The sequence below is a fragment of the Panthera leo genome, chromosome A3 (genome assembly GCF_018350215.1).
Source record: "Panthera leo isolate Ple1 chromosome A3, P.leo_Ple1_pat1.1, whole genome shotgun sequence".
NCBI lineage: Eukaryota > Metazoa > Chordata > Mammalia > Carnivora > Felidae > Panthera > Panthera leo.
Window position 1 is genome coordinate 67,255,603 of NC_056681.1, and position 26,483 is coordinate 67,282,085.

The window sequence follows — 26,483 nt, forward strand, 5'->3', positions numbered from 1 at the left end:
ACAGCCCACTTGTCTCTCCTCTTCTCTCTCTCCCCTCGCCTGCTTATGTTACCCACCACCACTTCCAAAAATAAAAAACAAACTATTGCTACCTGTAAAAACAAGATGTTTGGTGAAAGAAACCAGAAATGAAGGAGTACACATTGTATGATTCCACTTATATTAAATATAAAAATAGCAAACACGAATTTGTGTTCTTACAAGTCAGGCTAGTATGTACCTTGGTGGGAGGGAGGGGGGAAGGTTAGTGACTGGAAGAGGGGGTAATGGGCTCTGGGATACTGGCAGTGTTCTGTTTTTAGTCTGGGTGTTGGGATGGTTAGCCTGAAAATTCAATGGGCTATACACTGATGATATGTGCACTTTGTAGTATGTAAATTACACCTCAAGAAAAAAAAAATCAAAACAACAAAATTAAACACAAAAAAATTGTTTCTATATAACTTTGCTTTATGTTACAGATGTGGAAATTGAGGCTCAGAAAGGTTAAATGATATATGTATTGTCACATGATTTTCAAGAAACAGAACTGAAAATGTCCAAGGTGTGGGGGCTGCAAGTTCTGTGCACTTTCGCCTACACATCAGAGTAACTGTTGGTTATTTCCCTAGGAGATTTAGAGGTTTTCAGTTTGTTTGTGTTGTTTTTCAGGGGGGCAAAGTGAGAGTGAGTAGTGGGAACCAGTGCAGAGGAAGTGGACCCATGAGCAATATACGTAAAGCACCTTGGTCAGAGCTCAGCACATAGTAGAGCCTTAATAAACACTACTTTTCACTCACACACATCCCCCTTTCGAGGGAAATGACATGGAGAGAATGTTGAGTGCTGGTGGCTTTGGGGTAGACACTGCTCACTCCAGGACAGTGACTAGCCTAGAGTCTTAGGCTTCTGTGCTGAAGCCTCTTGTCTCCACCGCCAGAGCAAACTCTCCTGGGGGTGAGCAAGTGAAGCGAAGGCTTCTGGTTTAGGCTAGTATTCCTTGTTGCCTTCTGGGCAAGCAAGGAGCTGACCTGTGGGGTAGAGACCCAGTGTGGGAAGGAAGGGGGGTGGTCCTGATACCTCGATGTCCAAAAAGTGTGTGTGTGTGTGTGTGCGCGCGCGCGCGTGTGTAAGGCGGGCTCCTTTATGCGTCCTGCACTGACATTCTTGCTTGTCACTTCTTTTGTGGTGTCTGAGTCAATCTGGGCAGGGCAGAGGGTACACACTGATTTCTGCTTAGACAAAAGACAACCGTGTGCTCTAAGCTGCTCAGCACCCTTAGAAACCTGTGTTTTCAGGTCTGGAAGCTAGCGTTGTCCCTTTACCCAGATGGGCAGCAAAGGTTTTCCCAGGAAGCATCCCTGCCAGCCATGGATTTCACATCATGACAGCGACACCTTGTGGCCTAGCGTGAAAGTCCAGCCCGCCCCCTTCTGTATTGGCTCTGGGACCGAGGGGAGGAGTTTAGGGAGGTTCCAGACCCTGCTCTTTACACACAGCTTCCAGGAGTCCTTAATCCCTACGCTGCCAGTTCCCCACAACTCAGCCCTTAATCACATCCTGTCCTGGGTTGCCCTCTGTTTCATGTGTAATCATTTAAAATCATTTTGTCCACCAAATTAGACTAAGGTTTTGGGGCTGGAATTATTGGAATTACAGAGCTTTTAGAGTTGGATGGGAATTTAGGGTCTTCTAATCTGACTCGTGGGTTTTTCAGATGGGAAACAAAGATGCTGGGGGGTAAGGGGAATTGCCCAGCTACTTAAAAGGGAGGTTTGGACCCGGTCCCCAATCTCCTGAACACTTCCAGTCCAGTGCTTTCCATGGCACCGTGCTATTTGTTTGTGTCACCCAGAGTGCTTGCACATAGTAGGGACCTGGTGTACAGTGAGTACTCCATAGATACCACCTGACTGACAGATCTTTGCCCTCTTGCCTCCAAAGTGAGTTTTCAATTGTCATCTGGACCATCTTCCACTTCTGGGCCTCTTGAGAGTTCTGATCAATTAAAGTAGCCACTTTTGCCATAGTAGGCCATTGTCATCTCCATTTATAAAGCACACAGTGTGGATTCAGGAAAGAGGAAATGAAAAAGAGATATACATTTGAAGTAAAAGTCCCAATGCCAGCCATCCAATCAGATCAGCGGCTACAGTAGACTCCATAGGCTCTAGCTCAGTCCTCAAACCTAGATGTGCATCTAAATTCCTGGGAATCTTGTCATATGTTACGATTCAGTAGGCCTGGGGTGGGACCTAAGCTTTTGCATTTCTAACAAGCTCCTAGATGTTGCTGATTCTGTCTTTCGAGGAACAGGGATGTAGGTAACTACCCTACCCTGACCCAGGGCTTCTCAGAGAGTCACTAGCCCAAACTGAACCCCTCCCTCCACCTCAGCCCCGCTGACTGTGGCTTCAGGAAAAAGGGAAAGGAGCTAAAGCAATGGTGAACATGGTAGTCCCTCAGTGAGTCATTCCAAGTCCCTTTCCTCACCCTACTCCCCCTCTTCTCCCCAAGATTCTGCTGTCAGACAGTCTGGAAAGAGGCAAGGTTGAACCTGACCAAAACACTGCACGGAAAAGGGAAGATAGACTTGCTGTTGACATACCTTACAGTTTTCCTGAGGAATAGCCTTGCTTGGTTGCCATGTTGTATCTAGGTGCTGTGACACCCCTATAAGGCAAAGAGTTCTCTTTTTAATCATAAAATATATTTCAATTTATATTTCAATTTAGTTTACTTATAAGATATATTTCTCGATTATGCATATTTTCTTTTTTTTTTAAATTTTTTTTTTTCAACGTTTTTTATTTATTTTTGGGACAGAGAGAGACAGAGCATGAACGGGGGAGGGGCAGAGAGAGAGGGAGACACAGAATCGGAAACAGGCTCCAGGCTCCGAGCCATCAGCCCAGAGCCTGACGCGGGGCTCGAACTCACGGACCGTGAGATCGTGACCTGGCTGAAGTCGGACGCTCAACCGACTGCGCCACCCAGGCGCCCCTCGATTATGCATATTTTCAATTTTACTATTCTTTTCCCACCACTAAACACACCAAAAAAAAAAAAAAAATCATTAATGCTAAATCGAAGAAAGGAAGGAAATGGGAATTTACTAAATCACTACTTATGACCAAAATTATGATGAATATTTTTATGCATAACTCACTTAATCCTCACAATGGCCTCACAAGATCGTGTTATTACCCTATGCTATAGATGAGGACAGTAAAGCTCTGGGAGGTTGCATAAATTACCTAGGATCACCCAGCAGTGTTAGGAGCACAGATAAGTTTGGTTGAAAAGTTTCTTTCCACTATAATGATAATAGAAACTAATATTTGTGCGTACCATGGACCAGACACTGTTCAAAGCATATACATTAATTTGCATAATCTTCACATCAACCTTAGGAGGCAGATACTACAATCACTCCTGTTTTACAGATGAAGAAACCGAGGCATAGAAAAGGCCAAATTACTGGCTGAAGTTCACACAGCTAATAAATGATGGAGCTGGTATTTCAATCCAGACAGCCTGGCTCCAGAAAACTACTCTCAAACACCATTCTATATTGTCTAACAATTCCCAACCAATTTTTTAAATCTCACGATTGAGTGGAAATTGCCTCCCCCATTGTTATGTCACCCTTTCTTTCTCAGTGTATCCTGCTCCCCCCAGAAAAATCCCATTTACCACACTAGTAAACGCCTATATATTTGTTTTTCAACTGGGATTGCCTAGGGCTTTGGACTCTCTTTGTATCTGGCAAAGGTTGGAATCTCCTTGAAGAACCTTCCTCCCCACTGGCTGGAAGGTGGAGTCGGAAAGAGTTTGTAGAGTCATGTGCTTCTCCATTGACTAATCATTCTATCCCACCTTGTCCAGCTGGCCTAAGAGGGAAAGCAAAAAGATGAGGTTGGCTGGCAAACTGAACTCCTACAATCTGGCCCTATAGGAGTCCACTCTATAGACACAGTAAATGGTGGGTATGTACACAGGACTCTTTCCCTACTGACTGGGAATGTTTTGTCACTCTATTATTTTTTAACTTATTTCCTATATACCTATCACACTCCTGCATCTTGTTTTCCTGCCTGAAGGACTCCCGTGAGTGTAAGTAATTCCATATTTCTGTGTGTACAGAAGTTGCAGCCTTGTATACCCATCCTGGCTCTTCCCTAGCTGTGGGACTATGGGCAGGTTATCTGAGCTTTTTTGAACTTTAGTTTTCTTACCTGTAAAACGGGGATAATGAAAATCTACTTCAAAGGATTGCTGCATAGGATTAATAATTTATCATAGGTCTACTAACTGTAGCTATTTATTAATACAATTTATAAATACATTCCTTCTGAGCAAATGAACCCCTTGAATGAATTTAAAGAAAGGTTGAGAAGGCCGACCTGATAGACCCCAAACTAACAAATAACTCCCTTAACTTCCTTAAAAAATGCACATCTAGATGTTTATTATTTTGGGTAAGAACTGGGTAAAAAGAGAACATTAAAGGTTATGGGAAGGCTCCCAGGACAAGCTTCCTCAACACTGTATCTTTGCGGGGGGGGGCTAGGCTAACTCAGCAACTGATGGTAGAACAAGTCTCTCAAACTCTCCTTCGCCTCAACCATGACACAGCTCTGAATTCAAGCCTAAAGCTTTCCATTGGAAACTTCTAGAATGACAGGATCTCTCTCTCTCTCTCTCTCTCTCTCTCTCTCTCTCTCTCTCTCTGAGGGGGTGGGAGGAAGAAGAGGAGCACTTTCTATGAGCAGAGCAAGGTAATTTATTTTGTTGTTGCTTTTGGAGAGAAAGCTGTTATTGAAGGAACTTAAGGCACTGTGGTAATATGAGTGTGGCTACTGATAAGACTGAAATCTTTGGAAAGAAGAAACAAAATCTGAAAGCAGAAAATAGTTTTTCTTGTCTCTGAAAGGATAATAGACACTAAAATAAGATGATTGGTTTTTATTGGTCTTTTTTATGCTTGTTGTGTCTAATGAATGGGGTATTTGTCTTGAAAACCAATTTATTCTCCAAATCAAGATACATCTGGTTTATTGATTGCAACATCCCTGCTTTTTTTTTTAATGGGTTGTGTTTGACTTATAAAAATAAAATAAAATACAATTAACATCATCCATATGCTCATTGCAATGAACACATAACTTGGAAGTTTTAAACTCCTGGGACTGGGTTTCTAATGTGATTACAATGGGTCATAAAAGTGGCTGAGAGAACTAGTTTCCCAAGTTAGGGTGTCTATTTACCATCTACTGGCGTCTATGGCACTTTGGAGTAAGACAATAATCATCTGGGAAGAAATGACTACTGTTGACTCATCAATCCATCAACTTTGCACTAATTACAGTGCCTCAGTTTCCTTATTTTATAAAGTGAAGACTGCCTCTCTGGAGTGTTTGGAAAGCTGGGGGAGATAATAGTCTTTGAGTGCTTTGAAAATTCAGAATATATTATAAATGCTAAATAATAATAATAACAACAATAATAATAGGGAGTCTTTAATAACAGGGGTCCTTTAATAATACTCATCAAGTATAATAACATTACAAACCAGTGGGAACAAGACAGTGTGCGTCTCTGTCTTCTTAATCATTAGTTTGTATCATGGGAAATTGGTGGGGGATTGGCCCCTCGTTCTAGTTGCTCATGGTGCCAAAGGAGGCAGAACCCCTCAGTGAGGCATCTGCTCTCTCCTGGAGTCTCCAGTAACGCTTGGTTGCCGTTAGGAAGACACATGCACACGCAATTGGAAGGTGGGGAGGACGCAGGCATTACACTTCAACTCCTATGCCCTGAGAACATGATTTTTAAATGTCCATTGCTAACTGGTTGGGGAAAGAAGGAAAGGTACTTGGAGACCCAAGAAAGTCGTAGGCAGGGTGGTCTGGCCTATGCACCAGTGTGGCCACCCAATCCTGCCACGAGATGGCGACAATCCAGCTGGAAACGCCACCCCGGGGGTGGCCCTGTCGGTTTCCAAGCGAGAAAGGGCTTCCTCTCTCAGACACAAAGAAGGAATCTTTCGAGCCTGAAAAAGGCATCTGGGGGGAATACGAGCGGGGACTGAGTGCCTTTGCTGCGACTAAGTCTTCCCGGAGAAAAAGTAGGCAGCTTCCTTTTCGTCCCCCCGTGGGTTTCTACGTCATGGGACTGAAGCGCTTGGGGGGATATTGTGCAAAAGCGCCCAAGAAAATTCCAGGTTTGACCTCTCCCTCTGCCCAGAGGCCGTCCAGCTGCTTTCCGGACCGGCGACATTCCCGGGATTCCGGCAGGGGGAGCGGGTGCTTCCCGGGGCGGGGCGCATGCAGCTCGGCTGTGCGCCCGCCTTCCCCGGCCCTGGAGCCGACTGGGCACTCGATGGGGACCTGAGCTGGGCAGGGCGAACCCCATTGCTGCGGCCCCGGTGCCTTGGAGGCTCAGGACCCCGAACCGGAGCACCAAGAGGCTGTATTCCTAAGCTCTGGAGCCGGGCAGCAGCCGCAAAGGAACCCGCTCCTCTCCCACTGCACATTTGCCTGGGAAAAGTCCGCAGGCCTTCCTGGGTTGGGGGCGGGGGTTCTCTTTGTTTTCTTTTCTTTTGTTTCGTTTTGAATGTAAGGAACCGCCACACCCGCGTTTGTCTCGGGCTAGAGTAAACTTGCTTTGAAACGTGGAACTATTGGGAAACACAGATTTCGATCTCCAGGTTCCAGAGAATGAGGTGCCAAGCGAGGCGTATGGAACCCTGCTGGGCTGCAGAGCCCTGGGCCTGGCCAACCTGGCCTCCATCTTCCAACCCTGGGCTTGACTGTGTCAGCCGTGATCAGACCCCTACTCCTCCAGCCCAGGTCTTGGCCAGCTCTGACGAGCACGGGTGGAAAGCGGACAACAACAGGCTCGCTAGTCCCTGACTGGCCTCAGCCTACCACTTATCTGCTCACCCTTCTGGGGTTGGGGTGGGAGTGATGGTAACAGTGAGCACTGATTGAACAGGTGCCACGCACAATTACCTCATTTAAGGCTTGCACATCATTACCATCTCCATTATACAGATGAGGAAACCAAGGCTTAGGGATGCTGAGTAATCTGCCCAAAGCCACACAACTCTTGACTAGTGGAATTGGGATTTGAATCCAGATCTACATTTCTCCAAAGCACCAGGCAGTAGTACCTCCTTAGTTAGTTCCTACAGCCAAACTGGGAGAGAGTGGGTCAAGTATAGACATACTTGGTGCTATGATTGTGCTTACACAGTGGGTCAGACCACCAGGGATATTTTGGACTCTTTGCTTTTAAATGTGTGCTGTAGAATTGGACTAGTCTAGCTTGCCGTCTTTCCTTCCTCACCCAAATGTTTACTGAGTGTATATTATATACTAGGCACTTTTCTAGGCACCGAGACATTGCAGTGAGCAAGACAGACCACACTTACTATGTAACCTTAGGCAAACTGCTTAATGTGCGAGTTAGTAATTGATTCGCATCCCAACCCACCCTCTGTATGTGACTTTGAAATGCTGCAGCTGGAACTCTGAAAACATTTCTCTTTTGTTGCTGCTCCTGTTAAGTTTTGCCAATAGGGGCGCTAGAGGGGGCTTAAGGTAGGAGGGGGAAGGACACACTCATTGGTTGCCTCGCTATTCCTGTCAACCTCCCCCAAAGCGTTGGTGGTAGGTTCTGGCCTCCGGTTGCCTTTAGCACCCCCATGCAGCATCATTGCGTCCCCTCAAGGAGGTGACTCCCCCCCCCCCCCCCCCCCCCCCCCCGCCCGCCATAGTCTGAGCCCAGGCTCTGAGCCTCTCCTCTGAGCTCCTAGATTTTCATAAGCCTACCTCTTTCCTTTGTTTCCCAGTCCTGGGGTGGTAGCCGCTTTCTCCATTCACTATTTCTGCGTTACTTTAATGTTCCCCTCCCCCTTTTTAAGTTCATTTATTTATTTTGAGAGAGAGAGAGAGAGAAAGAGAGGGAGAGCAAGGTGTGCACACATGAGAGGAGGAGGGGCAGACAGAGGTAGAGACAGAATCCTAAGCAGGCTCTGTGCTGCCAGTGCAGAGCCTGATGAGGAGCAATGTTCCCTCCCCCCACTCCCCACCCCAGTCCTCCAATCCTATAACCAGTGGTGTGATGGTGAATATTTAATAACCAGGTCTCCAGAAAAACAAAAACAAAAAGAACCCTGATTTGTAATTTTCATGATTGCTGATTTTCATAAATAAATAATTTACTGTGGATAATTTTCAACTACGAACATGACATCACTGGAGTTAAGCTGGTACTGATGAGGGATAGAAGCAGAAAAACATTTACCTTTAGCCCAGAAGGCTGACTTATAGTTGTGATAATGATCAAATAGTTGCTGGCTTCTACATTCTTAAAGGGTCACATGACTGCCTGTACATCTCACCGATAGTTAACATTGAGCTGAATGATAAGCACTGGAGAAATCTTGCAAAAGTAGTTTTAAGAGTAGAAATTCACAGAAGACATTTATGATCTAATACTCATTGCACATCCCCTCCCCCTTGAGCAGTAAGCATATAACCACCAGGTTCATACAGCAAAAGTGCAGCTCTTTCTGCCCACTGGTCCTATCCCTGTGCCATAATGAAAACACCTTTTTGCACCAAAAATGTCTCAAGAATCCTTTCTTGACCATTCCCTCCCGACCCCACATCAGTATGAGCAGTTCCAGTATACAAATGCCTGCAGCCAATTCCCTATAATAAATTCTCTCTGTTGAAGGACCTAGTTTGCTTTCTGTTTTTATGACTGGGCCCCAACTTAAGCTTCTGAGCTTAGTTTTTTTTGTTTTTGTTTGTTTGTTTTTAACTGTAAAATAGAACTACTACCATTTCTTCCATCTAACTCACAGAGTTGTTGGCATTATATGAGACAATACAAATAAAACACTCTGAAAACTACTTCTAAGAATTTGGTAGTATAACACAATTCCTGGACATTTCTGCTAGAAGGATATAAAGTTGGGATGAAGAAAGTCAGCAAAATATTTTAGTGACAGCTCACAGAAGTGTTCCAGGTGATTTTAGAACCTAGGGTAACCTCAGACCAGGTGTGGAGCCTGGTGACTCAAAATCAGCAGTGGTCATGGTAGTAACTGGGTTACAATATTACAACGTGTGTGTGTGTGTGTGTGTGTGTGTGTGTGTGTGTGTGTGTACTTTGTTTTCCAATGACCCTCAGACTGAATATTGTGCAAATCAAGAAAGTACACAAAGCCAAGGGGAAAACAATTGAAGTCATCAAACTACCACCACATGTGCAGGGCAGCATATATACATTGTACCACTCAATTGTATAAAGGAAAGGAAACTTCTTATTTTCCCTTAGCTTATCTAATTTTCCCATCAAGCTCCCTACCCAGGAATAGTAAGAGGAAGAAACAATCTTTAAACTTGCAAATCACCAGTATCTCTATTTGTGCCATCTAAATAATCTCTTTTGAATGACCCCAAGTTTACATAAATGCTTAGTTCTCCCACTTCCTCTCCCACCCCTTTTCAAGATGACGTTTCAAGTTATGTGGAAGCTTATATGACTTCATGGCACCAGAAGAGAAGAAGACTCAGGTCCACTGAGTGACCTCTGCTTCCTAGCCTGTCCCCTAGACTGGCCTCATCTAGTCTTTTGTCTCTCACTGGCACCCATACCTAGAGTCTGATTTTTTAAAAGCACTACCTACTGAGGCATCTTCATCCTGACTTGAGGCTGGTTATTCCATCAGGCCTTTGCCCCTTTGTGTTGCCTTGCTAAGGTGCTTGGGAGCTGCTAGATTCTCCGTATGCCACACATAGGCTGTAGGGAGCCAAGTATGCTTCTCTGCTCGCCTGTCCTCCCTGAGATCACACCATCATGCCCCCTCCCTGTTGGATGTAGAGAAGATAAAGACTGGGCTCCTAGAAGCCTAGGGTTATACCATGCCTGGAGAATGGAGTAATTGAATCCTAGTGATTTGAATACCTCAGCACCTAACCAGTTGTCTCTACAGTCTCCTCATCTTGAGGCTCAGCTGGGAAGGAGAGTTTAGATCCCTGGCATTGGCTTCTGACCATCTCTATCTCCCTTTGGATCTCATGTCTCTCCTTTCACACACTTCTACCTCTTCAGAATGAACAATCCTTATCATAGTCTCCTATCCTAGCTATTATCCATAGCTAATAATAAAGTGCCCTTGGGGACACCATGCTTCATGGCTAAATGGCTGAAGGAGTATCTGTCTTCTCTACACTATGGAAGAAACTCTGGTTAATATGGGAGCCTCAATAAAACTAGGAACTATGGGTTTTGAAGGGTGAAAATATTCTCAAAATATTGTTCACATTATACATATATATTTCAATACAATAATCAACAAAAATAGAGCACAGTAACATTCTCACCAATGTTCTACCAAGAATAAAGTGTATTTTTATAGTTAAAAAATCCTGGGTCCCTCTGCTTACTAAAGTCATGCATTCTTATTGTAAAACAAATAAAAAAAAAAACAACCCAAAAATATATTTCTAGATGTTCAGTGAAGGGAGGAAAGTTCCTCAGTTCTGGGTTGGCCAAGGGCCAATGTTCGTAGAACAGCACAACCTACAATGAGATTCTTCCCTTAGAAAGTGTCAGCATCTGTTCAGGGGCTAACCAAGTATTATTCCTTTTAAGTCACTGGGACTCTTCTAATCTTCCTTTTGAGAATCACGGTCCAGCAAGGATATTTTCCCTTGAGTTGGGGAATTATGAGTTAAAGAAAAAGAATGTGGCCTGGGGGCCAGGCTGAAAGGTGGGATGAGGCATAGGAGAATCACAGATGCAAAGTGCATACAAAATGTGTGTCTCTGGCTGTCTCCTTCCTTCCTTCCTTACTTTTTACACAAATAGTGAACATTTATTTTTTGCCAGACCCTATATTTCTTCCTATACCAAGATGAGAAGCAGTCCTTGTCCTCAAGAAAGACATCAAAACATATATTTCAGTACAGCAGTAGGAGCCCCAAAGCGTGGCTTAGGGGAAGTGGTGGGCATAATATCATCTATTCCAACTTCTACTCTTTGACAACACCAAATGCTGACAGGATTGTGGAGCCACAGTAACTCTCCTTCATTGCTGGTGGGAATACAAAATGGTACTGCCACTTTGGAAGACAATTTGGCAGTTTGGGTTTCTTTGTTTTGTTTTTTTTACAAAACTAAATGTACTCTACCATTTGATCCAAGTAGTCATGCTCCTTGATATTTATCCAAATGAGTTAAAAAATTATGTTTATGCAAAAACCCGCACACAATTGTTACAGAAGCATTCTTAGAAGCAATCAAGATGTCCTTCTGTATGTGAATGGATAAATAAACTGTAGCACATTAATACAATGGGATACTATTGAGCAATAAAATGAAATGAGTTACTGACATTTCTACCAGGAAGATGTACAAATGGATAGCAAGTACATGAAAAGATGCTCAACATTGCTAATTATTAAGGAAATGCAAATCAGGGGTGCCTGGGTGGCTCAGTCGGTTGAGCCTCTGACTTTAGCTCAGGTCAAGATCTAGCAGTTCATGAGTTCAAGCCCCATGTCAGGCTCTGTGCTGACAGCTCAGAGCCTGGAGCCTGTTTCAGATTCTGTGTCTCCCTCTCTCTCTGTTCCTCCCCTGCTCTGACTCTGTCTCTCTCTCTCTCTCAAAAAATAAAGATTAAAAAAAAATAAAAAGAAAAACTTACAGAAAATAACAAGTGTTGGTGAGGATGTGGGGAAATTGGAACACTTGTGCACTTTTGGTGGGAATGTAAAATAGTGCTATGGAAAGCAGTATGGGAGTTCCTCAAGAAATTAAAAATAGAATTAACATGTGATCCAGCAATTACACTTCTGGGTGTATACCCCAAACAACTGAAAGCAGGGTCACAAAGAGATATTCTACACTCATGTTCATTGCAGCATTATTCACAAGATCAAAAAGGTGGAAGCAGCCCATGTGTCTAATGATGGATGGATGGGTAAATAAAATAAATGGAATAGTATTGAGCCTTAAAAATGAAGAAAATTCTCTCATCAGTTACAACATGGATGAACTCTGAGGACATTATATTAAGTGAAATAAGTCAGTCACAAAAAGACAAATCCTATAGGGTTCCACTTACATGAGGTACCTAGGGTGGCCAGATTCATAGAGACAGAAAGTAAAAGGGTGGTATCCAGGAGCTGGGGGGGAGGGGAGAATGAGGAGTTATTTAATGGGTACAGAGTTTCAGTTTTGCAGGATGAAAAGAGCTCTGGAGATTGGTTGCACAGCATTGTGCATGTACTTACCACTACTGAACCATACGCCCAAAAATGGTTAGAATAGTTCATTTGTTTGCGTATTTTAACACAATTTTTAAAAATTCAGCAGCAGTGGTCCAGGCGATAGATGCATTAGTAATCATATTAGGTATCAAAAGCCTCTGGGTTTTGTTCAAGAAATGAAAAAAAGAAACTGGGATCAAGCTGACTGAAGTGTGATGCATCAACCATGTCATCTGTTATTTAGGGTTTTTTTTACACACACAGACAGTTTTTGCTGACCTCTGGATTTGCCTAGGGTGACCAGAATAAGATCATCTGTATTAAAATTATCAACGCAAAAGAAGAAAGACTTTAGAAAGAGCTAAAATAAGGAAGCTGACATATGCCATATAACAACTTGCACACAAGTGGTGAAAGGCCAGAGGGCCACAAGTCCCAAGAAAAAAATGGACTCTAAAATCTACAGTTAGGAAGTATATCCATAAGAAGAGAAAGTAGCAAGAATATCCTTCCTGGGTAGGAGGAAGGAATTAGCCAGCTCTAGGATACTTTCCCAGGACCTACTCATTCCTCTGCATTATTTTTGAACAACTTATGAATGAGCCACAATACTCATTTGAGCTAAAATATAACCACCACCACCACCACCACCAAAAAAAGATTTGTATACTTGAGAACCAGAGGGGAAAATGATGAAAATAGAAGGAATGACTATAAAATACTATGACTCACCCCCCCCCCCCATAAAGAAATAGAATGTTATATATCCAAATGAACATTGTCTTTTTTGAAAGAAATCAATCTGAACTTCGTGGATGCATTTGCTACTCATTCCACAAATTCTACCCTTGCTTGTGTCCAGCTTCTTCAGGAACTCTTATACTGGCATTTGCTTTCAGTGGTGGCAAACTGTCTCTTGGAGGTCAGCTTGAGTTTTATAACTGCGCCGTTTATGTTTTCCATCAACTTAGTAAGCTGAACTACATTTCCCAGAATGTCCTTCTGGGTACACTGCTGGTTCAGGGTTGGTCATGAGAGAATTTGCAGGTTAGCATAGGGTATCAAGTGTCACTGCAGCTTGCACACGTTGTTGGTCCATGGGGCTCCCCTTGTGGACCTGGTGCAGCAGCAGGGTTCAGAGGAGCTGCCAAGGCACTGCTGCCCCAGGTCTCTGACTCTAGGGTCAGACACCAGACACAGGTACAGCTCTGGGGCAAAGCTCCTTCTGCAGGTGGCAGTAGAGAGAGACCCACATGGGGTTCAGTCTGTCCTCATTCTCTCACACCTCATGTCAGATTTCCTTCCCGACTGCTGGCCCTGCTGGTCTAAAGAAACCTCAGGCCCACCCCAGACACAGAGGCAACAGGCATCTTCACCTCTCATAACTGTGTAAAGTCTAAGTCCCTCAATCTATATCACTCATAGTGGTTCTGCTTTTCTGATCGAATATGCTATTACAATTACATATAAAAGTCATTCAGAGGCAGAGTCTGAAAAAGAACGTGGGTGAGCAAGCTGAATAAATTTGTTTGGGCCCAAACAAATTTGTTTGGGTTATAATGAACAAATCTATTTCTTATACAGTTCATAAGATAGATCTAAAGCCCTTTCCAGAGAAGAGTTCTACGATTATTTTGAATAAAGATGATTTGGAAGGATAATGTTCATTTGTATGTTCTTTGCAATGTTTGTGTACACCATCTACTTTTTATTTTTTATTTTTATTTTATTTTTTTATTAAAAAATTTTTTAATTATTTTTATTATTTTATTTATTTTTGTATTTTCTTATTTACTTTATTTTTTTATTTTTTTTTTTAATTTTTTTTTCAACGTTTTTTATTTATTTTTGGGACAGAGAGAGACAGAGCATGAACGGGGGAGGGGCAGAGAGAGAGGGAGACACAGAATCGGAAACAGGCTCCAGGCTCTGAGCCATCAGCCCAGAGCCTGACATGGGGCTCGAACTCACGGACCGCGAGATCGTGACCCAAGCTGAAGTCGGACGCTTAACCGACTGCGCCACCCAGGCGCCCCTTTACTTTATCTTTTTAACATCATCTCCTTTTTTATTTGTTTACAGCCACTCTTCCTTATATTTGGGTTTACAGAAGGATGAGGTAACCCATAGTAGATAACAGCACACAGTGAAACAGAGAATGCAATCAAGTAACAGACTATGTAGTACCTGCTTAAGATGTTGTGGAATCTTAAGGAAATGGGAGGGTCTGGATGAGCCAGGGAAAGCTTCAGAGAGCAGGTGAGATGTGATTGAAACAGGAGTGGAATTTTAGGCAGGGAATCAGCATAAGCTGAAGTTCAGAGGTGATGTGGTACAGGGAGATAAACCAACTGATCATCTCGAGTGAATGTGAATTTGGGGAGTAAGATTTATCCATCTCCCTCTTACTGACAGAATCAAAATCATACTTCTGCCTGAGACGTGATCTCCTCTATATCTGGGCCTTGCTTATTCTTTAATCTCATTTCACCTTTCTCATCCTTAAACCTGCCTTCCATTTATGTTAAAGAACTTGAATTGCTTTAACATTCACTTGTTCAGTCAACAGATTTGAATCCCTACCATGTGCCAGGCACTGGCTAGAAGGTGATGGTATGGGCCCTGCCTTCATAAAACTCATGATCTAATGAGGGGTAGATACATAAACAGGCAATTATAATGGAGCATGAGAGTGTGATGAGGGCAGTTATGGGGTGAGGGTCAAGGAAGACTACCACAGAAGAGACTTTAAAGCTGAGACCTGAATGATGAGTAAGTCAGCTAAGTTGAGAAGGGGGCAGAGAGGCCAGAAGAGTTGGGGAAGGGATAACAGGGCAAGGGAACCTGTGCAAGGGCATGAGGATTCAGAGAGCATGTGAATCTTCACTGAGACAGCATGTGGGATCACTGAGTAGTCTCCTATGGTTAGAGGCTGAAGTCTGAGAGCAAGCAGGGGGCATATCATGCAGGGCCTTGTGAACCATATTAAAAAGTCTAGGCTTTAGCCGCAGGAAAGTGGTGATGAGAAGCATGTGCATCTGACTTTTGTTTTAGAGAGACCATTCTAGCTATAAAGTAGAAAGAGGGTTGGGTTGGTGGGGAGGAGGGCAATATTAGAAGATGACCAATTAGGAGGTTAGCTGGGAAGAAAGGATGTGTAAACCAGCCTAGAGGCAGGGAAAATGGAGGAAAGCAAATGATTTCAAGAGCTATTTAGGAAATTGAATGAAAGGAATAGGGGCTTTGCTGACTGGGTGATAGTGGATGTAAGGGAGCAAAAGGGAGGAATTAGGGACATGGCCAGGCTTCTTATTGAACAGTTGAGTGGTACCATTCCCCAAGAGAAAGAACACAAGAGGAGGGGGCTTGGGAGGAGTGGATGATAAGGACCCTGGTTCTGGACTTGTGAATCTAAGGCACTCGTGGGCCACGTCAGCAGCAATCAAGCAGGATATAGAACTCAGGGGACAGGTGATGCCTGGAACCTCCATACAGAGATGACACATAGAATGACTGAGACAGGGGGTTGTGAAATTAAAACAAGGAAGGCACAGAGACAAACCCGAGGAACAGCATATTTAGGACAGAAGCAGGAAAGGATCCAGCATGGAAGACTAAGAAGATAGGACTGAAACTGTAGGAAGCCCAGTAGGGTGGAGTCATCCACATATAAAGAAGAAAGTAGTCAAGAAGAGTCTTCTCTTCCAAGAAGCTGAAAAGAACAAGGGTGGTATTAATTAGGATTCTTTGGCTACAGGTAACAGAGACCAACTTGAGTTAGCTCAGAAAAAGGAGAGGATAGATTATAAGAGAACAGGAGTGTCACATAGACTCAAGAGCAGGAAGGTCTGCAGATAAGAACTTAAAGCTTTTACCATCCTTGCAGCTTTTCTCAGCATATCTGCTGTCCTCTCTTTTTGCAGATATCTTTCTTTCCTTGGCTCATGAGGCTACATAGGAACTGGAAGATGGTCACCATATGGTTTTGAGGGTACAGATTGTCTAGTTAAAAACTTACCCAGACTAAACTAGAATCTCAGTTCTTGAGACAGGGTAGGGAAGAGAGGGGACAGAAAGAGGGAAGGAAGGAGAGAGGAAGGGAAGAGAAGAAAGTAGGATATGAGGAAGGGGGTAGAGAGAAGGAGAGGAAGGGAAAAGCAGAGAAAGAAAGAAGGAAAGAATCTGATTTTCCTAGAACAGGTTCAGGTTTAGTTATCTGTGGCCAGGGGGAAGGATCTCAAAATATAAACTAGGCTCCTAGGGGTCTGTCCTGATTGGGAAAAAGGGCGGTTAAAAGAGATATTGTAAGATAGGCAAATAATCTAAATTAAGGTTTCTATTACAAGAACTAAAAAATATCTTGGGATTTTGAAGCTAAAATGTACTTGTTGACCTTGGCAAGAGCAGTTTCTATGGAATGACTTTAAATCTGCAGTGGGCTGAGAGATGGTTGGAATAAAAGTGAAGTCAATGCATAGAGAGGACTCTTTCAAGGCCACAGTGAAGAGCCTTGCAGAGAGCTGGTGTTGAGGGTTTGTTTATTTGTTTCTTCACTTGTTTGTCTAGTCCTGCAAGAACTGAACATATTTATGTGATGATTGAAAAATGTCTACAGAACATGGCCACCATGTTGGCATCTTGATGAACATGCAGGACCCCAGACCCTACCCTGAATATTTGAATTCAGTAGACTGAAGACGGAGCCCAAACACATAATTTGTGGGGCCCCTTGTTTAAAAAGCAGGAAAAGTGCTTTATCCTTTCTTATGTGTTCTCTCTCTCCATCTGTCATGGTGTTCTTTAGTTGTTCTTTAAGGTTTCACTCCCTCAGGCACAGGGATGTGGTGAGCAAATGCAGGCCTCAGAGTGCTCCACTTGCCCTGGGCCCAGCACTTGAAAAAGTGCTCAATGTCAGTAGTCACAAGGAAAATTCAAATTAAAGCCACAATGAGGTACTACTCACTAGAATGGCTTAAGTTTAAAAGACTAACCGGGGGCGCCTGGGTGGCGCAGTCGGTTAAGCATCCGACTTCAGCCAGGTCACGATCTCGCGGTCCGTGAGTTTGAGCCCCGCGTCAGGCTCTGGGCTGAGCCTGGAGCCTGTTTCCGATTCTGTGTCTCCCTCTCTCTCTGCCCCTCCCCCGTTCATGCTCTGTCTCTCTCTGTCCCAAAAATAAAAAACGTTGAAAAAAAAATTAAAAAAAAAAAAAAAAAAAGACTAACCATACTACATGTTACCAAGGATGTGTTGGGAGTGTAAATTGGTTCAACAACTTTGGAAAATTTGATAGTAACTACTAAGCCTAAACCTACCTGTGATTCACCAATTCAATTCCGTATAATTGTAATGCCCATCAAAAGAGATATATAAGAATATCCATAAAGTCCCAAATTATTCACAATAGCCTGAAACAGGAAACCCTCAAATGGAAACCCTCAAATGTTCATCGGTAAGAGAATGGACAAATATAATGTGGGATATTCATAGAGTAGGGTACTATGCAGCTAAAAATAAATGAATGACTCATATAATATCATTCACAGATGACATTATGCTGAGAAAAAGAAGCCAGATACAAAAAAATTTATATGATTTCATTTATATAATTTCAAGAATAAGAAAAACTAAGTGTTGATGATAGAAATCAGAATAGCATATACTTTTGGAGGGGCTGAGACTGGAAGGGACCATAGGGAAGCTTTTGAAGTGTTGGAAATGTTCTGTATATTGGCCTGGTGGGTGGTTATGCATATACACATAAGTAAAATTCTTCAAACTTAGGATTTTTGCACTTTACTGTATGTAAATTATACCTAAAAAATAAATAAGATACTCCACTGCTCAATATAGCCAAAAGTGCTTCAAACCTTGAAGGAAAATGACTCAAAGGAAGATTCTAGTATGGTATGAATTAGATGCTCTCTTAGTGGTAAATCACAGTGGGTTACCAATGACGAGGGTGTCATATGGTGATATCCAGGACCTATGGACTAATGAGCCTGGCTAACATAGAACTGCTTGAATTCACTTGAATGACATCCTAAATCCAGCAGAAGATGGGGTGGGGAGAAGGGTCTTTCCCAGACACCAAAGTGGTTATAATAATCTCCCACCATTTCCCTTCTTCCCAGACCTGAGCAGTAGAGGAGTGTCTGAGGAGCAGTAGGATTTGGAAATCCTGAAGGTGAGCATGTTAGAATCTGAGATCTGGGAGGCATCTACATGAAAGGTGAGTGCTACTGGTCATTTCTGGGCTTCTTCAGCAGAACCCCCAGCCAAGCATAGAAGCCTGGTGGCAGCCATGAGGATCTGATTGGGAAGATTTGCTAAACTTATGAAGTGACAGAAAGATTCAAATAAAATAGCCAAATAAACATCAATTCATGTTTAGTGTCGAGTGAAGATACTGACAGTTAAATTTCTCCTGTGTTTTATGCCTCCTTCTGTCTCTACAGAACATGGGGGCAATTGTGATAGGAACCAGGAGTTAGGGTGAGGAAAGAGGCAATGAAAGGACTTCATTCCTGTTTCCCTTTCTGCTCAGCTGCAACCCTGACTTCTTCCATGGCCTGGAGATAACCAACTCCATCTAAAATCTGAATCTATGGGGCACCTGGGTGGTTCAGTGGTTAAGTGTCTGACTTTGGCTCAGGTCATGATCTCACAGCTCATGAGTTTGAGCCCCACGGCTCAGGTCATGATCTCGTGGCTCATGAATTTGAGGCCCACGTCGGGCTCTGTGTTGACAGCTCAGAGCCTAGAGCTTGCTTTGGATTCTGTGTGTGTGTCTCTCTCCCTCTGCCCCTCCTCCGCACATGCTGTTTCTCTCTTTCTTTCTCAAAAATAAATAAACATTAAAAAAATTAAAAACTGAATCCATATCCTCAAGGGAAAGTGGAAAGCACGGGAAATGAAAGGGATCCTTCATGAACTGTGCTTATTCCTCGCAAGGTATTTCAGGCAAGGTTGGGGCTGTTTACTGGCTGGTAAGATTCCTTCCTAAAGGATCCGTGGTGCCCTCTGGAAGTAGACTGACTCACTAACTCAGCTCTTGCTTCCTCCCTGGATTGGACTTTTCTATTGAACTTTTGAGATCAAGTGAAATAAAAACTTGTCACCAAGCTTAGTCTGCTCACTCTTAGTGTGCTCTTTTAGGAGTGAGGAGTTGGTTCCAGCCAGTCCTGAGGTCTGGGTAGAAAATATGAATGTTTCCTTTGAGAAACAATATTAGCTTTGGGTTTGCTTCTAGCATGTGTTTTGGGTTTTTTCCCAGAGGTTTCAGTGAGGAATAGTGTGTCTCAGAGGTGAAAATTTAAAAAAAGCATTTGAGTTCTGTAAAATCACAGTGAATTGGAAACTATGTAGTTAGTTTTTTGCTATAAACATAATTTTTTTTTAAATTTTGTGTTTTTGTTTTTTTTCTCTCATGGAAAAAAATGTGGTTTTATATACACATACACTCTAAGGGGTGGGGGACGGTGTTCAGAACAAGATGTTTCTCATTCCATTTGTTTCAAGCAATAACTCAGAGGCTCTGGAGAAAATAAACCATACATAAATAGTAGAAAACAGACTGCATCTTGTTGCTATGGCAACGCCCTACTTATATCACATTAAGCTGATTCATGTCTTTTCTCACCTCACTGTTAATAAATTATAGTGGCTGATGAGAATTAAGTTGGTTCCAAGAGTTGGCATGGACAAGTTACACAGTAATATGTCATTCAATCCTGGATATCCCAGAATCTTTCTTGGGGTAGGGTGGAGGAGGAGAAAGCTAGTTTTTATCTCATTATGTATTTTTGTAGATTATTTTATTGCCTTTTTTTTTTTACTGAACACTATGTAAACAGGAGTCTTAGGTTTAGATAATGGTTGCTTCCTAGCTGCTCTGTAAGGCAGATTCTCGTAAAATGAGCAAATGCACATGAGCAATAGAGCTTGGAAAGTTCCCTGCCCCCTCATCCTCTTTACTCCTATGAGCTTGGGGGCTTTCAACAAGCCTCTATTCTTTTCAGCTGCCTTAGTTCATATACATCCCCATGTCCACACATGCATAAGAAGTAACAAAGTGAAAAAACAGGGTTAAACCATAGACAATAAACTAGGGAAAATATTGGCAATACACATAATAGGTAATGGACTAATTTCATGAATACAACACCACCAACAACAAAAAGCCACAAGACAATGAACAAACTTCTTGTAAAACCAACAAACCAATGGATAGCCCACTAGAAAATGGCCAGAGAACATGAAAATCAGCCCAGTGCAAAAAAGTGAGACCAGTAGCCAACAAATATCCAAAAATATGCTCAATTTCAATCATTATTAGGGAAACTGAAATGACGAAGAGATGCAAATTTCTCTCCAAAGTAGATAAAGGAACATTAAAAAGCTACGTGATCTGGAATTGGATATGATGGAAGAAAAGAAGCCCTCTTAGACACAGTAAGAGCAGATTTGGCATAGATTTCATGGAAATAAGTGTGGCTGTACTTATCACAGTTTCAAGTGCATATACCTTTTGACCCAGAAGTTCCACTTCAATGAATTCATTTATAAATATGCTTGCATTAGTGATTACAGATGTTTTTACAAGGAAGCTCATTGCAACATTGATTGTAATAGGAAAGCAAACAACAACAACAAAAAACCCCAACCTAGATGGGACTTAAATGCCCATCAATAGATGACTGATTTTAAAAAATTGATTCATTCATACTACACAACTGTTTGAAAGGGGAAGAATTTGCAGCTACAGAAAGATGTTAATAATACAACAAATGAAACTGCCAAGTTTCAGAACTGTATGCATAACATGATCCCATTTATGTTAAAAGATATAATACATATATATGCTATTATATACATAGAAAATTTCTGGATGGAGCTGTTTCTGTGGAGTGGAAATAGGCAGTGAGATGGCAGGAGATACAAGCAGGAGTTTGGGAGACTCAAAAGAATTGAGAAAATGTAACTTTTATTTTCTACCCTTCTTTACTGTTTTAATTTTTTTAGCATGAAGATATATTAGTTCTATGATAAAAGGTCTTTAAAAGGCAAGTGCACACACATACACATGTATGTGTATATATATGTTGTCTCTTTGTCGCCACGACAACTTAGAAGATGTATAAGATAGCTCTGTCCACAGTCCAGGTAGGAAGATGCAAATGTGGGAAAAGTTAACAAAAAAATACAAAGAATATCACACACAGATCAACCATGTGCCAATGATGGACACCTACAGTGGTATTCTAAAAGATAAGAAGAGGAAAATCACTAGGACTACAGTAGGTACAGAAGATAAGGCATAAACAGCTAGCAGCATCTGGGTGCAAGACACCTCAGGACGTCACAAAGGGGAGTGCTTGCTATTGTCAAGACTGGTGCTGCGTCAGCCTTACAAGTAGTGATTCACCCTCTGCAAGGCTCCTCATTGGCTGTAAGTAGTACGAGACCGTGCTGAAAATGATACCTGCTCTGTCTTTGGAAGCTCCCTGCCTGCTGGCTGTTAAAAGTGCTACTGGCTGGTTCCTGTTAGGAAACGTCCAAGGCAGGCTAATACAGAGAAACCGCTTCCTAATTAGTTGACCTTGTGCATAGATCAAGGGGCCAAACTGCAGGTGGTGTTAATCCTTACTACTTGGACCTAGTGCCTGAAACTTTGCGTTCGTAGGAAGCTAAGAATAGTGGTTAAGAGTATGTAGAGTTGGACTGGATATAAACCCTGGGAGGAAAATAACCTCATCTATCTGTGTCATGTTTTCCATTTCTGTAAAATGAGAATAATTATAGTAGCAACAACCTCATAGGGTTGTTGGAGGATCACATGGCTGAATAACATCAGAGTGGAAGAGCAGTCTCTGGACACACAGAAGTTTTTCACAATATTACTTATTCTTACTGGAGACAAGAACATCCTAAAAGTTTTCAGAGAGAAAAAACAATCACATATGGTGCATTGGGAATAAGTAGATTATCATGGTGACCTATCAGTAGTAATGTTAGAAGCCAGAAGGAAAAGGAATAATGCCCACAAAATTAATTTCCACTTAGAATGCTATGGCCTGGCAAATTGAGCATGAGGACATAATAAAGATATTGCCAGTCATGCAAAGTCTCAAAACTTTTCAGCAGAGTTTCAGGCACTAGGTCCAAGTGGAAAGGATTAAAACTACCAGGGCCTTTCACAGGAAGCTACTGGAATATGTGTTTCATCAAAAGGAGGGACTAAATCAAGAAAGAAGACAGGAAAACACAAAGCAGAGCACCCAGTGCAGGAAAGGAGTAAAGGGACTCACAGGCTGAGTGTTGTGCCTTGGCCAGGGGAGCATCACAGCAGATTGGCAGGAGGCATATGGAAAGGGAGGTTATCCAATAGATTTGATGGCGTGGGAAATTGTACTGAGAGGCACTCTACAGAGCTATTGGGGAATATTAGAAAACTTAGCAATAGGTTCAGGGAAAAGTAAGCAAATGAAAAGATGAGGCAAAGAATAACAACAAGAAAATCAAAGCAACTTGCAGGAAAGGAAATGTAATAAAAGCATTACCAAACTAAAAGGCAACCGACGGAATGGGAGAAGATATTTGCAAATGACATATCAGATAAAGGGTTAGTATCCAAAATCTATAAAGAACTCATCAAACTCAACACCCAAAAACCAAATAATCCAGTGAAGAAATGGGCAAAAGACATGAATAGACACTTCTCCAAAGAAGACATCCAGATGGCCAATCAATACATGAAAAAATGCTCAACATCATTCATCATCAGGGAAATACAAATCAAAACCACAATGAGATACCACCTCACACCTGTCAGTATGGCTAACATTAACAACTCAGGCAACAACGGATGTTGGCAAGGATGTGGAGAAAGAGCATCTCTTTTGCCCTGCTGGTGGGAATGCAAGCTAGTGCAGCCACTCTGGAAAACATTAAGGAGGTTCCTCAAAAAATTAAAAACAGAACTACCCTATGACCCAGCAATTTCACTACTAGGTATTTATCCAAAGGATACAGGTATGCTGTTTCGAAGGGGCACATGCACCCTAATGTTTATAGCAGCACTATCAACAATAGCCAAAGTATGGAAAGAGCCCAAATGATGTCCATCGATGGATGAATGGATAAAGAAGATGTGGTATATATATATATATATATATATATATATATATATATATATACACACACACACACACACACACACACACACACACACACACACACAATGGAGTATTACTCGGCAATCAAAAAGAATGAAATCTTGACATTTGTAACTACATGGATGGAACTAGAGGGTATCATGCTAAGCGAAATTAGTCAGAGAAAGACAAATATCATATGACTTCACTCATATGAGGACTTTAAGACACAGAACAGATGAATATAAGGGAAGGGAAACAAAAATAATATAAAACCAGGGAGGGGGACAAAACATAAGAGACTCTTAAATATGGAGAACAGAGGGTTGCTGGAGGGGTTGTGGGAGGGGGCATGGGATAAATGGGTAAGAGGCATTAAGGAATCTACTCCTGAAATCATTGTTGCACTATATGCTAACTAATTTGCATGTAAATTTAAAAAATAAAATTAATTAAAAAAAAGAGCATTACCATTCAGCTCAGCAGTGTGTAAGATTTACTTAACATAAAGATGACTATGGATTTTTTTTAAAAAGATACAGCTATTTTCAAAGAATGGGGAAAAGAGTAGAAAGTTTTTGAAAGTTAAGATCTTCAGCTACCATAATAGGGAAGCAATAGATTATATACAAGAACCGAAAGAAGCAGAATCCAATTTCTGACTTGGAAATATGGTGACAACAGAAGAAACATCAAAGGATGCCTTTGGGGCTGAGGAGGCAGAGGCAGGAAGGACAGTGATTGTTTTTTGTTTTTGCTTCTATCACTTTTAGTACTATTAGACTTTATAAGCTACATACATTTTTAAGTACTTGGCTAATCTAAGTTTCTGACACTTCTGAAATGACAATGCTTTTTCCTTGGTTTGGTGTCCATGAGGCCCTGACCAGTGGATGTCTGAAAATCAGCTGATATGTTTAAAGATTTTGTTCTCAAAAAGTAAGAAGAGTAAAGGACATTTTTATTGTCATTACTTTTCATTTTAACTTTCTAGATTTGGCCTTCAAGAGATTTATTAACTCCTCAAACTTTTATCACCTTATATTCTTAGTTGATTTTAAATGTTTTTAAGGGCATAGGAAAAGATGGGAAGCTTATGTGACTATGACAGTAAAACCAGGACAGTCAGGGGAAAGGAAGGCCATAGCTCAATGTCACAAGGATGAATATGCTTTGAGCAATGAGCAGTATGCCCTGGATGTAAAGATGGTTAAACATTGGGAAATTTATTAATGTGATTCACTATATTAATAGATTGCATGAGAAAAATTATGTGCTCATTATAGTAAGTACAGAAGAGAGATCTGATGAAATTTAACATCAATTATTAATCAAAACTCTTAAACTAAAAATACATGGGACTTCTTTAACTTGAGAAGGGACATTTTTCAAAAACTAATAGCAAATATCACTCTTTATGTGAATGCCAGGGGACATTCCTCAATTTCTTGGGAAAGCCCATTAAGATCAGGAATAAGACCAGGAGGATCAGGGTGTTTGTTATTCAACATTATTCTGAAGACCCTTGTCAAAATAATAACATAAGGAAGTAGGAAGACACTCAATTATAGGAAAGAAAAATATAAAGTTGTCATTATTTGTAGTTGATATGGTCATCCACTAAGAAAATACAAAAAAACTAATTGAAAAATGTAGGAATAATGTGAAAGTTTAATAACAAGTCTGATTACTAGATAAATATTCCCCCACCAACTTTCATATATGCCAAACATAACCATCCAGAAAACATAATAAAAATTTCTTTATTTGTGACAGCAACAAATACTATAAACTATCTATGAATAAACAGAAATTTAAAATATGATTCCTTAAAAATTTCACAGACAATGGGGCAAAACCATAAACAATTGGTAAAAGGGATGTCTTATACTTTTCTTGAAACTTTTCTGTACTTTAAAAACTATATTGAAACAAAAAGTTACCAAAAAATTCAAGAGAGGTATAAAAGAGAATGGATGATGATGAAAGGAAAATGAATGATCTGAACATATAAATGGAATCTTTATCTCGCATCCTTGAGCAAAATGATAAAGGGAAATCAAAAGTAAAAAGGTGATCCATGAAAGGCAAAGCCAAAGGTCCTGGGAATCATAAAAGTTCCAGATGGATAAAAACAATGATTGTAGCAGGTAAAATTATAAAAAGAAAGAAAGAAAGAAAGAAAGAAAGAAAGAAGAAAAGAAAATAGAGAAAAAACTCTCCTGAACTAAAAAATGTTTTCAGGTTGAAAAGGCTCACAAAGTAAATAGCCTGGGTGGCTCAGTCAGTTAAGCAACCAACTTCAGCTCAGATCATGATGTCACTGTTCATGAGTTGGGAGCCTCACACGGGGTTCTGTGCTGACAGCTCAGAGACTAGAGCCTGCTTTGGATTCTGTGTCCTCCTCTCTCTCTGCCCCTCCACCACTCATGCTTTGTCTCTCTCTCTCTCCTTCAAAAATAAATAAACATTAAAAAAAATTTTAAAAAGAAAGAAAAAACTCATAAAGTCGTGGGCAGAATTCAGGAAAAAAAACAACCTGGCCACATCTCAGTGAAATTTCTAAACCCTAAGAATGAAGAGGAGATCTTACAAGCTTTCAGACAGAGATGTAATTGCCCAAATGAGAAGATAATCAGGCCAGGTTCAGATTTCTCATCTGCATAATTTGACTCTAGATATAGGGAAACAACATTTAGATGCATTTGAAAGAAAAGGACCATGAGTTGAGATTCCTATTTTGAGCCAAGTTATTATATATGAAAACAAAAGACAGACTTTTTTCAGACATACAATGGCACAAAAAATATATAGACATATGCTCTTTCTGAAGAAATTTCCAAGAAATTGCTTGGGAAGTACTCCAACCAAATAAAAATGAAATTCAGAATAAAGATCGCAAAATAGGGTTAGACTATAATATATGAAACAGTGGTAAACCATAAACTAAACACAATTAAATCTAAATGGCTGATGCTAATATGATTGCAAACTGCTGTGTAAGGATTAAGAAAAGATTCTTGGCAACAGAAAGAGCCATTCTATAAGGAAGGATGTAAA

The 26,483-nt window shown here is 41.4% G+C and overlaps 1 long non-coding RNA gene across 1 annotated transcript in view; it reads right to left on the reverse strand.

The window, feature by feature from the left end:
• Window positions 1–2,589: 2,589 nt before the first annotated feature.
• Window positions 2,590–26,483, reverse strand: part of LOC122215024 — a 94,228-nt gene continuing 70,334 nt past the window's right edge. Inside the window, exon 3 of the long non-coding RNA XR_006200197.1 lies at window positions 2,590–2,652. This is a non-coding gene — a long non-coding RNA (uncharacterized LOC122215024). The remainder of the gene's footprint in view (window positions 2,653–26,483) is intronic.